The sequence below is a fragment of the Eleutherodactylus coqui genome, chromosome 4 (assembly GCF_035609145.1).
Source record: "Eleutherodactylus coqui strain aEleCoq1 chromosome 4, aEleCoq1.hap1, whole genome shotgun sequence".
Classification (NCBI taxonomy): Eukaryota; Metazoa; Chordata; class Amphibia; order Anura; family Eleutherodactylidae; genus Eleutherodactylus; species Eleutherodactylus coqui.
Genome location: NC_089840.1, coordinates 3,485,703 through 3,499,605, shown reverse-complemented (window position 1 = coordinate 3,499,605; position 13,903 = coordinate 3,485,703). Strand labels below are relative to the sequence as shown.

The 13,903-nt window shown below is 48.0% G+C and overlaps 1 protein-coding gene and 1 long non-coding RNA gene across 3 annotated transcripts in view; one reads left to right on the top strand and one right to left on the bottom strand.

Annotated features, from left to right (window-relative positions):
- The window catches only part of ERG (ETS transcription factor ERG), a 271,155-nt gene that overhangs the window by 105,384 nt on the left and 151,868 nt on the right, over positions 1–13,903 (bottom strand). The window lies entirely within an intron of this gene.
- Positions 9,100–11,284, top strand: LOC136624555 (uncharacterized). The gene is made up of 2 exons (XR_010792347.1): positions 9,100–9,241; positions 10,878–11,284. It is a non-coding gene; the product is annotated as an uncharacterized lncRNA (long non-coding RNA).

Below are 13,903 nucleotides of genomic sequence, written 5' to 3'. Positions count from 1 at the left end.
AAGGCGTCTGGGTGCATGCGCTTCCGCCCGCAACAGCGTCGAGCAGAGGAGCAGCGACACTCTGAAGACAAGGAGGAGGTAAATATATCGGTCTCAGAGGGCGCTGTTAATACTGGAGCTGATATAAGGGAGACGTTTTCACTACTAAGGTCAATGTAGGGTTCACTATTACTACTGCGGACAATATAAGGGACACTATTACTACTGAGGCTACTGCAGGGGTTACTTTTACTATGGATGCCACTGTGGGGTCAGTATTACTACGGGGGCCAATACAGGGGACACTATTACTACTGAGGCTACTGTAGGGGTCACTATTACTATGGAGGCCACTGTGGGGACACTATTACTACTGAGGGCAATACAGGGGACACTATTACTACTGAAGCTATTGTAGGGGTCACTATTACTATGAAGGCCACTGTAGTGGTCACTATTACTACTGGGGCCAATACAGGGGACACTATTTCTATTAAGGATACTGTAGGGGGACACTATTACTACTGGGGCAAATACAGGGGGCACTATTACTACTGAGGCCACTGTGCGGGTCACTATTATTACTGGGATCACTGTGGTGACACTATTACTACTGAGGGTCACTGTGGGGGTCACTATTACGACTAAGAGTCACTGTGAGGGTCACTATTACTACTGAGGCTACTGTGGGGGTCACTATTATTACTGGGATCACTGTGGTGACACTATTACTACTGAGGGTCACTGTGGGGGTCACTATTACGACTGAGAGTCACTGTGAGGGTCACTATTACTACTGAGGCTACTGTGGGCGTCACTATTATTACTGGGATCACTGTGGGGGTCACTATTACTACTGGGGCCAATACAGGGGACACTATTACTATTGAGGATACTGTAGGGGTTACTATTACTACTGGGGGGGTACTGTGGGAGTCACTATTACTAGGGAGGCCACTGTGGGGGTCACTATTACTACTGAGGCCAATACAGGAGACACTATTACTACTGAGGCCAATACAGGGGACACTATTACTACTGAGGCTACTGTGTGGGTCACTATTATTACTAGGATCACTGTGGGGGTGACTGTTACTACTGGGGTCACTGTGGGAGTCACTATTACTAGGGAGGCCATTGTGGGGGTCACTATATGTACTGAGGGTGCCTGTGGGGGTCACTATTACTACTGAGGCTACTGTGGGCGTCATTATTATTACTGGGATCACTGTGGGGGTCACTATTACTACTGGGGCCAATACAGGGAACATTATTACTATTGAAGATACTGTAGGGGTTACTATTACTACTGGGGGAGGCACTGTGGGAGTCACTATTACTAGGGAGGCCACTGTGGGGGTCACTATTACTACTGAGGCCAATACAGAGGACACTATTACTACTGAGGCTACTGTGTGGGTCACTATTATTACTAGGATCACTGCGGGGGTGACTGTTACTACTGGGGCCACTGTGGGAGTCACTATTACTAGGGAGGCCATTGTGGGGGTCACTATATGTACTGAGGGTGCCTGTGGGGGTCACTATTACTACTGAGACCACTGTGGGGACACTATTACTCCTAAGGCCACTGTGGGAGTCACTGTTACAACTAAGGCCACTGTAGGGGTCATTATTACTACTGAGGCCACTGTGGGAGTCACTATTACTACTGAGGCCACTGTGGAGTCACTATTATTACTGAGGCCACTGTGGGAGTCACTATTACTACTGAGGCTACTGTGGGGGTCACTATTACTACTGTGTTCAATATAGGGGACCCTATTACTACTGAGGCCACTGTGGGGACACTTTTACTCCTGAGGCCACTGTGGGAGTCACTATTACTAGGGAGGCCACTGTGGGAGTCACTATTACTACTGAGGCTACTGTGGGAGTCACTATTACTACTGAGGCTACTGTGGGGGTCACTATTACTACTGTGTTCAATATAGGGGATGCTATTACTACTGAGGCCACTGTGGGGGGGGGGTCAATATTACTACTGGGACCACTGTGGGAGTCACTATTACTACTGAGGCCACTGTGGGGACACTTTTACTCCTGAGGCCACTGTGGGAGTCACTATTACTACTGGGTCCAATTTTTGAAATGGCCCTGTTCTTTTTTTAATGATGGAGGTAAAAACATATGTTGTGAAAAGCCCCGCCCCCTAGACACACCTCTTTGTTCCGCTTTTACCCTGGGAAAATTTGGTCACCTTATATAATCGCACAAACCAATAGAACGGAGTCCATTTGTGATTTGTACTGCACTGTGAACGCTGTAAAGACTAAACCCACCAAAAATGGGGCAATTGCATTTAATAAAATTTCTCCCCACTTAACATTTTTTCAGATTTCTGCACATTATATGGTATATAAAAAATGCAACTCGTCCCGCGAAGAACAAACCGTCATACCGTTACATCAATACGAGTTATGAGGCGAGGACACAAAACGAAAACCAAAAAATCTAAAATCTCTGGTCATGAAGGCGTTAAACAAAAATCACAAAACCTTCTCCACTTCAAAAGGTAACAAGTGTAACATATTAGATACAGAAGCCAACGAGGCTGAACATTGATACATTGGGGTATTTGGGGGTAAAACAGACGCACATAAATGTGGGTCAATGACTGCTGGGCGAGCAAACAAATCTGCAAGCCAGCGGTCTGGACAGCGACTGATAGGTGCCCACAGGTGGCGCTAAAGAGGCTGTTTTCAAAAAATCCATTTAAAAAATGAATGTTCCTATTAACCCTCTCCTTTCCAGAGCTCTTCTGTCCAGTTGTATGACTCATGTGGCCCTCGGATGGAGCACATGACCCCGTGGCCCAGCGGTGAGCTGGGTGCGCAGACTGCTTTATCTCATTCTGCCAGATGGTTGAGAACTTTCCAAAAACACTTATCATGTTTTAGTCAACTCAACAAGGCTTTCCCACTTCACTATAAATCATCGGCTGGGCTCGCGGCTTCATTGTTAGCTGTGGCACAAGAAAAGACGACTTCAGCTGCTAATTTCCAAGTTTCATCAAGGTTATTTCCCAGTTGTATAACAATGTCAGAAACAGCTACAAAGTAGCAACGACCCCCAAAGAAACAGTCAGATAGGTGCACATAGCACCCAGCCCCACGCACCACTGGCCACTGCATCCAGCCAGCCTAGAGATAGGCGGGGGTCCTGGAGGCGGGACTCGCATCTACCAGACTTTCATCGGATATCCCCTGGAAGTGCAATGGCAGTCTCAGATGGGAAGAGCCATTCACCTGCATTACTTTACTGCGGACGCCCAGAATTGTAGAAACATCAGAGGAGGAAATATTCGCTCATCTTTATGTGGGAAGGAATGCTGCCCTCCAGTAGGTGGCGCTGCAGAGGGATTGTTCCATCTCCCTTATTTGCATATATTTCCCAGAGGAGAATGCATGGCCTTATCAGTCTCCTCACTCACCTCCTAGCTGTTCTTCTCAAGGAGTGATGATACCTCCCGACCCACATCACAGGCCTCTCACTAGCCAAGCCAGAAACCTACTACAGACTGATGAAGGGCAAACACCCCGAAACAGCTGTCTGTGTGTGGATTCTGGTTGGTTTTCAATTCCCAATCATTGCTGTAAAGACCTGTCTAAAGGGTCAGGCATGGATCTGTGCGGAGGGATTGTTCCATCTCCCTTATTTGCAGATTTGTCTAACCACAGATTGATGGACAGCCAGGTCCTTAAAGTTGCTCACCTCGAGGCTCACACTAACCTGTCTTTATTTTAGCTCAACAGATGTGTCAGAAACCAGGCTTTATGCATCTTTAATGGGCACAGCGTCTGTGACACCCGCACTGTCAATCTTATCTCCTTCACTGAACACTTCCTGCCAATTAGCTGTCAGAGAAGCCATTAACTCAGGGTTCACTTACTTTCCTGTCCTGCACTGTGACTGATGAGCCGTATAGCTGATAGTCTGCTATAGTTACACTGTTTGCCTATAATTGGTAGTTAAAGGGGTTTTCCATGGAAATACTCTCGCTCACCTACCATCAGGATGGGTCGTGTATAGTAGATCAGCTGGGGCCCGCTGCTCGGGAGCCCGACTGATCAGCTGTCCGCGCAGCAATAACACGGAGGTCGACGTGAAAGCCTCTGCGCAGGCCTCAGCACACCGTATTTGCGCTGTTGGAGGCATTTCTGCGTATCAGCGTATTTTACTGTACTTTTCGCGCCGCCGCAGACGTCTGTGGGGACTCTTGTAAAAAGAGAGCAGGTCGTATTTTTCTGCTCACGTCAGAAATATGAACGGCCTCGGTGAAATCAGTGGATTCTATTCTCTGCGTATTGCGTGTGAAGACGGTCTAACAGTGCCTCACCGTGCGGGTCTGCAGCTCAGGGTGCTGGGAAAGCTGGGTGAGAGCACAACTGGCAGCCATGTTGGTGCAATCACTGCAGATTATATATTACCAATGGAGGTGATCGCGGGCGCTCTGTGGGGCTGGCGGTCCGTCACACATTCTAGGAGGCAGGAAGCTGGATACGTTTCCTGTATTAGTCCTCCCCGATCCGGCTCGTTATCTGCATGGGAAGCTGACGGAGGAAGTATCTGTCTGCAGACCTTTTATCATTGCACTTTGCTGATCGGGCTGGAAAAGCTGCTGCACAGCAACAAAGTGCCCCCGTTACCAGAGCCGACTGGCATAGTCTGGGTTATCGGAGGGGCGCCCTCCCTCCTATCTGCCAGGGAGGAGAGCGCATCCAAATACTAGGAGACCAACTTCTCCATTCATTCCATTGAATTCTGTGCAATTCTTCATTTTTCCTGTGGAGGCGCTGCAGAGGGACAGAACACTCCCCAAATATTCCAAGGACCGGCTTGTGATCTGACAACAAGAGATTGGAGCGCAGAACCCTCCAAACGATTCGGACATTTTGTCTTCTGCTGTTTATTGCTGAACCAAATTAGGTGAATATTTATAGTAGATTTGTTACATTTATGGCGAAACCAAAAGCTGGAGGTCATTCTGCTTTACATGGAATGGCCCCTTAACTAGCGCTCCCCATGCTTTTATCAGACCCCCGCCCTCTCATGATTGGCGCTTCCTGTATGGTAATTCTCCCCGTGACCCCGGAGCATAAAATCACGGGACAAGTTTTCCGTGGATCAGTTTCCATGTGAATCCAGCGATCGAAGCGACTTCCAACGAGGTCGGTCATCGGGGCTGGACTAGCCGGGGGCTCACTGCCAACCACGGGGGGTTTCTCATATAACAGTGTGGAGAGTATACCGAGAATGGCGCGATCAAGGAAAACATCCAGGGAAAGGGGATCCTGCGGACGGAAACAACTCATCACTGAAAGGGGTCGGAGGAGGATGTCAGGAATCGTTCTGACCAACAGGCTGCACAGTCAGCTGAATGCAACGCTGGAGCTCCAACTAACGGTCCGAACGCACAACTCGCCGTTCCTCCGCACGGATGGTATAACAGCAAGCGACCAGTTCCAGCGCCATTGTGTCTAAGAGAAACAGAAAGACTCCAGCGGGCAAAAGAGCGCAAAACTTGTATCACTGAGCAGCGGACAAACATCTCCTGGTCAGATGGAGCCAGATTTATGTGCTGATGGGAGGTCAGAATTTGGCGCAAGCAGCATGAATCGCTGACCCCTTCCTGTCAGCCGGTCAGAACATGTCAGCACCGCCATCTAATCTGCAGGGACTACAAGAAGCTTCCTGTCCGCAGGGGCCGAGATTCCTGCAGAACCATTTCATCACCTTGTGGGATCTACACCAATGGAGTCAGTGCCACTAGACGGGGGTATTAAAGGGGCGGGCAGTGTTTATGGATTCTAATAAATTAAATCTAGTTTATTACAAGGCACGGGGGGGGGGGGGGGGGGATCCTCTTCTTTGTGCCGTTACTTTCCTCAGAACCTCTTTCAAAAAAGTTTGATCTGGATTCTAAGCCTATCAGTGACTTGTTGTGAATCAGCTGACTGTATTGGTGACGGGCTCATGTACATCAGTGTCAGTGGGTCATACAGGGATGCAGCTATATGGTGTGCGGAGGTGGCAGTTGTAAGAGTGTCGGGGTATCTGCGGCACGAGAAGACACCAGTGTTATGAATGGTACTTGGTAGGGGGCCCTGTTACACATTTAGTATTGGGGCCCAGGAACTGCAAGTTACACCTCTGAGGCTACCGTTTGGTTCAGGTCAGAAGAAGCGTAGGGCGTTGGGATATTGCAGCCATGATATGGGCACTGTAATGGTGATATGGCTGTCAGATACCGCCCGTACTCCGGTGTGCGCTCCTGCTATGTTGACCTAGAGGTAATTCCATTAGAATCAAACATTTTCCCTGTTTCTGTCCTCAATCAATTAGCCAGCGCAGCTATAAAGAGCGTCTCCCTTTCTGGAGGACTCGACACGACCAGACATTACATAGGCAGCCTTTGATTTCAATGAGCACCATGTAATGCATCATTTCCCCTCTGGAGGCACTGCAGGGAAATGAAGCGCTTGCTACAAGGTTCCACTAATTGCAAGACGTTTCATGAGCAGGACCCGTGTGATGGAAGATCCTCCTAACAGAAAGCAGTTCTCATGAGTAGAAAACCCCTTTAACTCCTTCAGGACTAGAGATTTTTCGTTTTTTTATTCTTGTTTTTTGGCCGCGCCTTCCAAAAGCCGTGACTTGTTCATTTCTCCACTGGCACAGCCACGTCCTCATATGGCTTGTTTTTCACAGCACAAGTTGTATTTTTAATGGCCTCATACAATGTGCTGAAAAACTTTACATTTTTTTTTAAATTGGAGGAGAAATTAAAAAAAAAAGGAATTGCGCCATTTCTTTCTTGGCCGATGAGGAGGGGGTAGTTTATACAGCGTTCACAGAGCAGTAAAAATACGATATGAACGGCGTTCTTTGGGTCAGTACTATAGATGAGTAACTGCTAACTGGTCCGAGCGTGCTCAGGGGGGGTGCGGCGTGGGGCGGGGGCGGGGGGGGGGGGAGATCTTTTTCTCGCTCTCCCCCCTGCTACACCTTGCTACTTGCCGCTCACCCCCGCCCCTTGCCGTCCCCCCGAGCACGCTCAGACCAGTAAGCAGTTACTCGAGAAGAGCGATGCTTGCTGGAGTAACTGCTTCATCCGAGCGTGCTCGCTCATCTCTAGTCAGTACAATTAAGGGGATTCCAAATTTATATATTTTTTTAATGTTTTTGAAAAGTAAATACATTTTTTCTTACACTTTGCTCGCTGTATTCTGAAAACGCGTAATATTTTTTTCTTTTTCGCCGACTGGACTGTGTGAGAAGGGCTTATTTTGGGGCTCACCGTGGGGTGAGTTGTAGTTTTTATTAGTACCATTTTGGGAAACATACATCTTTTTCATCATTTTTTTCACATTTTTCGAGAGCTGGGATGCAAAAAAAAAAAAAATAATTGTGTCATTCTGTCCTTTTTTTGGCCTTCGGCATTTGGGATAAGTATTGTGATATTATAATAATTTGGAATTTTATGTACAAGTTGATTACCAAATGTGTAAGTTTTTTAATTGTGTAGTTTTTTATGGGGAAAAGGGAAAAAAATGAACGGTTTTTCTTAAACAATATTTCTATATTTTTTTTACCATTAAAAACTTTATTAAACTTTCTTTTTCTACAGCCTAAAGGGTGCCCACCCACTAGCGTTTTTTTACTGCGAAATTCGCAGCGTTTTGTTTTTTTCTGCAGGGGTCTTTGGGCTATGGGAGTTGTAAAGCTAAAATCGCGATTGCGCAAAATCGCGATTTTGCGGTAAATTGCGATTTTGCGAGATCGCGATTTTAGCTTTACAAATCCCATAGACCCCCTGTAAAAAAAAAAAACGTGCGAATTTCGCAGTGAAAAAAAACGCTAGTGGGTGGGAGCCCTTAGGGCGAGCACCCACTGGCGTTTTTTTACCTGCGTTTTGCGTTTTTCCTGCACAGGCATAGAGATAACATGTGTTCCTGTCCACTGGCGTTTTTTTACCTGCGTTTTGCGTTTTTCCTGCACAGGCATAGAGATAACATGTGTTCCTGTCCACTGGCGTTTTTTTTGCGTTGCGTTTTTAACAAAGGAACTGTCAGTTGCATATGTGTCCTTATTTTTCTCCTAATGCACCCATGAATGTCAATGGAAATTAATGGAAAAGCCGCGAAAACGCCGCGAAAAACGCGCGGAAAAATCGCGGGAAACGCGGCGAAAACGCAAACGCCAGTGGGTGCTCGCCCTTAGGGTGCATTCAGATGATCGTATATCGGCTGGCTTTTCACACCCAGCCGATATATGGCGTCTCTCTCTGCAGGGGGGGGGGAGGCTGGAAGAGCCAGGAGCAGTGCACTGAGCTCCCGCCCCCTCTCTGCCTGCTCTCCATCCCTCTGCACTATTTGCAATGAGAGCAGGCGGAACAGGGGCAGGGCCAAGTTCCGGGAATTAGCTCCGCCCCGTCCCGCCTCTCCTCATTGAAAATAGTGCAGGGGGGGTGGAGAGGAGGCAGAGAGGGCGCAGAGCTCAGTGCACTGCTCCTGGCTCTTCCAGCCCCCTCCCCCCTACAGAGAGAGACGCTGTATATTGGCTGGGCGTGAAAACCGAGCCGATATACGATCGTCTGAATGCAGCCTTATTTAGTCCCCACCAGGGACCTGAGCTATGATCATTCGAATGCTTGCACTATATACTGCAATACTTCATATTGCAGTATATAGTCCTCTTTAGTGCTGCCTATGAAGCGCATGATAAGTACCTAGGTATGGCAGCCCTGGGGGTCTTGAGTAGGCGACCCCATCGGCAGCCCCTGATGGCATTGTGGAGGGGCTAATGGGGTGTTGGAAGGGGTCCCTTTCTCTGCTAACTGTATATGCACAATCAGCTTTGACAGCAGCATCTAAAAGGTTACCTACTGCGATCAGAGCTTCTGACAGTGGCAGCTTCTTGTGGCTGCCAGCTATCAGAAGGAGATGAGAGCTGCCCGGCATGGAGCGGACTCGGCTCCCGACATCCTCCATGACCACATGGTGTAATGTACATTAGACGGTCATGTAGGGGTTAAAGGTGGGACCCCCCCCCCCCCATGAGTCCTTGTGCTTCCCCAGCGGTGGGCACCGCTCGCATTGCTTGCATTCTGGACATTCCAGCAGCCCCTTCTTGCATTGGGCTGCGGTTGGGGGTCCCGGCGGCAGTTACAGCGCTCACAATAATTGCCCTCCGTCACACAGATGAAGCGACCACAAACCTCAACATGTCACGGGGACACGTGAGTCAGCACTTTACACCGGCGCCATCTGCTCGCCAGAAAACAAGGCAGTTTGAACTGCGCAATATTTCCCCAGAGAAGCGACGAGGCGAAATACCAGTTAGAACAATTCAAGAGGCGACTGAGGATCCGGAACCTTCCTCGCTGTATCGTTAGCTACCGCTGACAGCTAGGCGCAGGAGAGACTGACGTCTCCAACATTCCGGGCCCCAAAGGGCCAAATGTAGTAGTGCAGCTTACCGCCGCCATCCAGCTCTACGATCTGCGGCTCGCTGTCTTCCGGGTTGTATTTTTAAGCGGTTTATGTAATAATCTACTGAAAAACTATTTAGGATTTCTAAGCAGCGTGAAATGGAGAGAGCACAACGGCGCCATCTTTGGGGTCCTGTTCTTACGGTGCGCACAGAGCGGTAACGTCACCTGACAGCACTATTCTGCGGATCGGGGCGATCACCACCGGACTAGATTTAAAGGGTTACTTTTTGGCTGTAGTACTTATGAACAACACAATATCTTTTCTACGTTCCCGCCGGGTGGGGGTGGGGGGCCGTCTTAGCGCGGCGTCCTGTAGATTCTGTCGGCTACCGTCTGCAGGACATGTGACTTTTTCCTTGCGGACGGACATTTCTGGCGTTGTGCTTTTGGTTCTGACGATCTTCACCGCGTGACATAAATAATGCGTTACTGTTGCAGATCGGACTTTTACGGACGCCGCAATGCCGAATATACTTTGAGGTTTTCTGTTTTGATTTTTTTTATTAGGCGCACGGCGAAAGGGGTCTTTAAAACTTGTATTACCTTTTATTTTTTCTAATAATTAAAACACGTTTTCCCTTATTTTTATAGAGGATCATGTGATCGCTCATAGAGGATCATGTGATCGCTCATAGAGGATCATGTGATCGCTCATAGAGGATCATGTGATCGCTCATAGAGGATCATGTGATCGGTCCTATAGGATCATGTGATCGCTCATAGAGGATCATGTGATCGCTCATAGAGGATCATGTGATCGCTCATAGAGGATCATGTGATCGCTCATAGAGGATCATGTGATCGCTCATAGAGGATCATGTGATCGCTCCTATAGGATCATGTGATCGCTCATAGAGGATCATGTGATCGCTCCTATAGGATCATGTGATCGCTCCTATAGGATCATGTGATCGCTCATAGAGGATCATGTGATCGCTCATAGAGGATCATGTAAAACCATGGTAAGGCATTCTACCGCACTCTGTCTAGCCAGACCCAAGAAGGCCCCAGGCTGCCAGGGCACTTGTGTGGCCCCTCACTATCTCATCATGGGGAGGCTGTTAGGGACCCCCAAATACCGGAAGGGGCATTTAAACAACACCCGCAGAATAGACAGTAGCATTTAAAGGGTTAAGAGCCACGATCATCTCATCCCTTATTCCGCCATGTACCTCTTGAGACTAACAATATGAAACTGTCACAAGATTTGAGAGTAGGAAGCATTGTCTCGCTGCTGGTGGCACACGGATGAGACCCTGAAACGATGCGGCCGGAGGAACTTGGGGGAATTACGGATGTAATGCTTGATTACTTTTGGCTAAGTTTGTTCTTTTTGATTGGCCTTATGTTTCTATATATACTGATCCATGATTGTCTATAGTAACCCCTGAGTAGGGGGTCCGACCCGATGACCCCGGAGGACCCGATGACCTTGGAGGACCCGATGACCTTGGAGGACCCGATGACCCCGGAGGACCCGATGACCCTGGTGGACCTGATGACCCCGGAGGACCTGATGACCCTGGAGGACCCGATAACTCTGGAGGACCCAATGACCCCGGAGGACCCAATGACCTTGGAGGTCCCTTACAACTCTACCAGTCTATGATTCTATGATACCCCGGATGAAGCATCTGGAGGGAGCGTGCGTTGGGGCGCGGTGTACAGGGTAGCTCTGTGTACGGTGGCTACATAGTGACAGTTATATCTGTATATTTACGTGTTATTGTGACCGCAGATTCCCGGTTCGCACGAGTGAACGGACATGAATAAAGAATGTTATCAGCATTTATTCGTCCTGAGTCTTAGACATTTTAGAGGGGTTGTGAAGGCTTAAAAAACATTGCTGCCTTCTTACAAAAACAGCGTCACACCTATTTGCGGGTTGTGTCCGACGGCCATGTTTATCCAATCCTGCACCGCCCCTTTAAGGATATACAGACATATAACCGGCGCGTTCCTACAGTATCTCTATTGTTGTAATATGTTACAAGAGATAATTCATGCAATCTTTTAGGGCGGCTTCACGCAGACGTATGCGCAAAAACATGCGGTAGCGCAACATACTTGTGCTGTGATCGAGTCTTTTTTGTTTTTGCACGTATTACTGCACTTCTTGCACTGACCGGCCATTCTCCTTAGGCGGGGGACACAGCCGCGCCCCGAGGTAAATGGCTATATAGCCTAATTATTTCCCAATGTGTTCTCTCTTGCCTGTGAAATCTCACAGCATGCTGCACCACCGTGCAGGTACTGAGTGCGCACTCCTGCGCCTCCATAGACTTCTGTGGGGCCTTTGGTGTGCAAATGTGCAGTAAAATACAGCATGCTGCGCTTTTATTTTTCGTACGTGCAAAAACGATAAATGAGAATGAACCCGCTGATGTTTTTGGGTTGTATTCTCTCATATGGCTCGACTCGTATTTAATTATAGAGAGAAACTATTTCCTGAACCCCCGGCTGCGCACAAAGCTGAAGGTACGCGGCGCAGCAAGTAGAAAAGAACGGCCGGGACGGCGCGCCGCACTTATATCTAGTCCTGCGGATGGCTTCAAAAACTGCATCCCAGACGGCCGGTGGGAATCCAACCCAACGGCTCCGAGGCCGAGAGAAGTGACCACAAACTTGTGCAACGATCAGGATTGTATGACATGTGGATTTACACTGAGCTGCGCTGCAGTCCAGGAGTCCGAGGACGGCTGCTTACACACAGGAGCAATAAGGGGATGTTAGCACCGCTGCTCTCTGCACCTCTTGGGCTTCCATCACTTTAATACATACACAATAGCCGCACATCGAGCAATGAGGTACCGGACGCCGGTCACATGTAATGCTTCCATGGCAGCACAAAATGCCCCGAATCCAAAAGAAAAGGGAAAAATGGCAAACGTGGCCCGGAGTCACACGGCGCGGTTTGGGTGGAGGTTGTTTTAGCCAAGAGTGGGATCATTAACAGGAACCGCCCGCGTGAGCGCAGCCTTACAACAAGGCGAACTCTTACAGGTATTCGGATTTCCCGTATTGAATTGTTGGCCACGAGGAAACACCTCTTTAGGCTTCAGACGCCGGTAAAATCTTCCTGCATTTCATGTGTTTTCAGGTATTTTGGAGCATTATTTAGAGAAGCTTTCCAGAAGAAGGCCAGAAAGGACGCTGATCCCACAAATATCTCCAACCCCCCAAACCAGGGCTTAGAGCAGCCTATATATACTATGGACTCTATGAAACATCCGACCCCTCGGAGGCTGCAGAATAAGAACACCGCGAAGAACACGGCAAGAAGTGGCAGCGGCCTGAGAACACGCAGACATCATCAGAAGAGTCACATGTGCCGCACTCGCCCCAACCGTCCGCTTCACTGGCCATTCCAATGTAAAAGGAAAATCCAAATGCGGGAACACCCGTCGGCTTCATGTCTTTGACTTTTGAGTTAATAACGTTTCTTACAATATTCACAGATAATATAAAAAAAGAGAAGGAAATAGAAATAATATCTTTTGGAAAACTTTAAATAAAAATGAACAGAAATCACAGAAGACATTGAAACGCGGCCCTCCAATATCTCAAGATGAAAGTAGTAATAATAGTATCGGGACCTGAAGGGATGACGGCTCTTCATCAGCCGAGGAGTGGAAACGTTTTCACAATATTTCAGATCTTAGTTTTACCCCAATTGGTTTTGCTACATTTTGCTACTTTGTGGCGACTCCTAAGCCCGTCACCCGTGCTTCGTTCCCCTCTCCTCTAATGCTGTCTCATTTTCCAGTCTCCTGTTAACTAAACAGCATCAGTGTTATCACGCCCGGCCAGGCAGCGCGATATACATGGAATGATATTGTCCCTGAACATTCTCCGTGTTCCCAGCAGCTGTATCCCAATATACAGCAGGCAGCGGGCTACCAGAACCCGTCACAACCACAGCCACCAGACACATCATGGGAGGGTACAGCTGGGGTGCATGTTAGACCACAACTCCAAGAAAAAACATCTAAAGAAAATAAACTAAAACACTTCAATACTATTTACAATTCATGAATTCACATCAGATTCTCATTAGCAAATTAGAACAAAAGTAACTTTTACCTAGGAGGACCCAAACTGATGTAACTAATAACCAACCATAGCCGTAGGTGATACTAAGTGCTCATACGCTTCACCCCACAGCGCCAAAGATTAAGAGGCGTAATTAGAAAGAACTTCAATTAAAATCCAATTTACAATTGTAGATAAAATAGATATTTTCTTTCTCCATCTCAGTAAAAAAATTCAAAAACTTTCTTCCAGTCGGCCACAAAAACCATCACTACCCCCTGCATACAGAACAGAAGGCGGCGCAAAACATGAAAACCCCAAAACCTAAAAGGCAAATACAAAAAGAGAGAGAGAAAGAGAGAGAGAGAGAGAGAT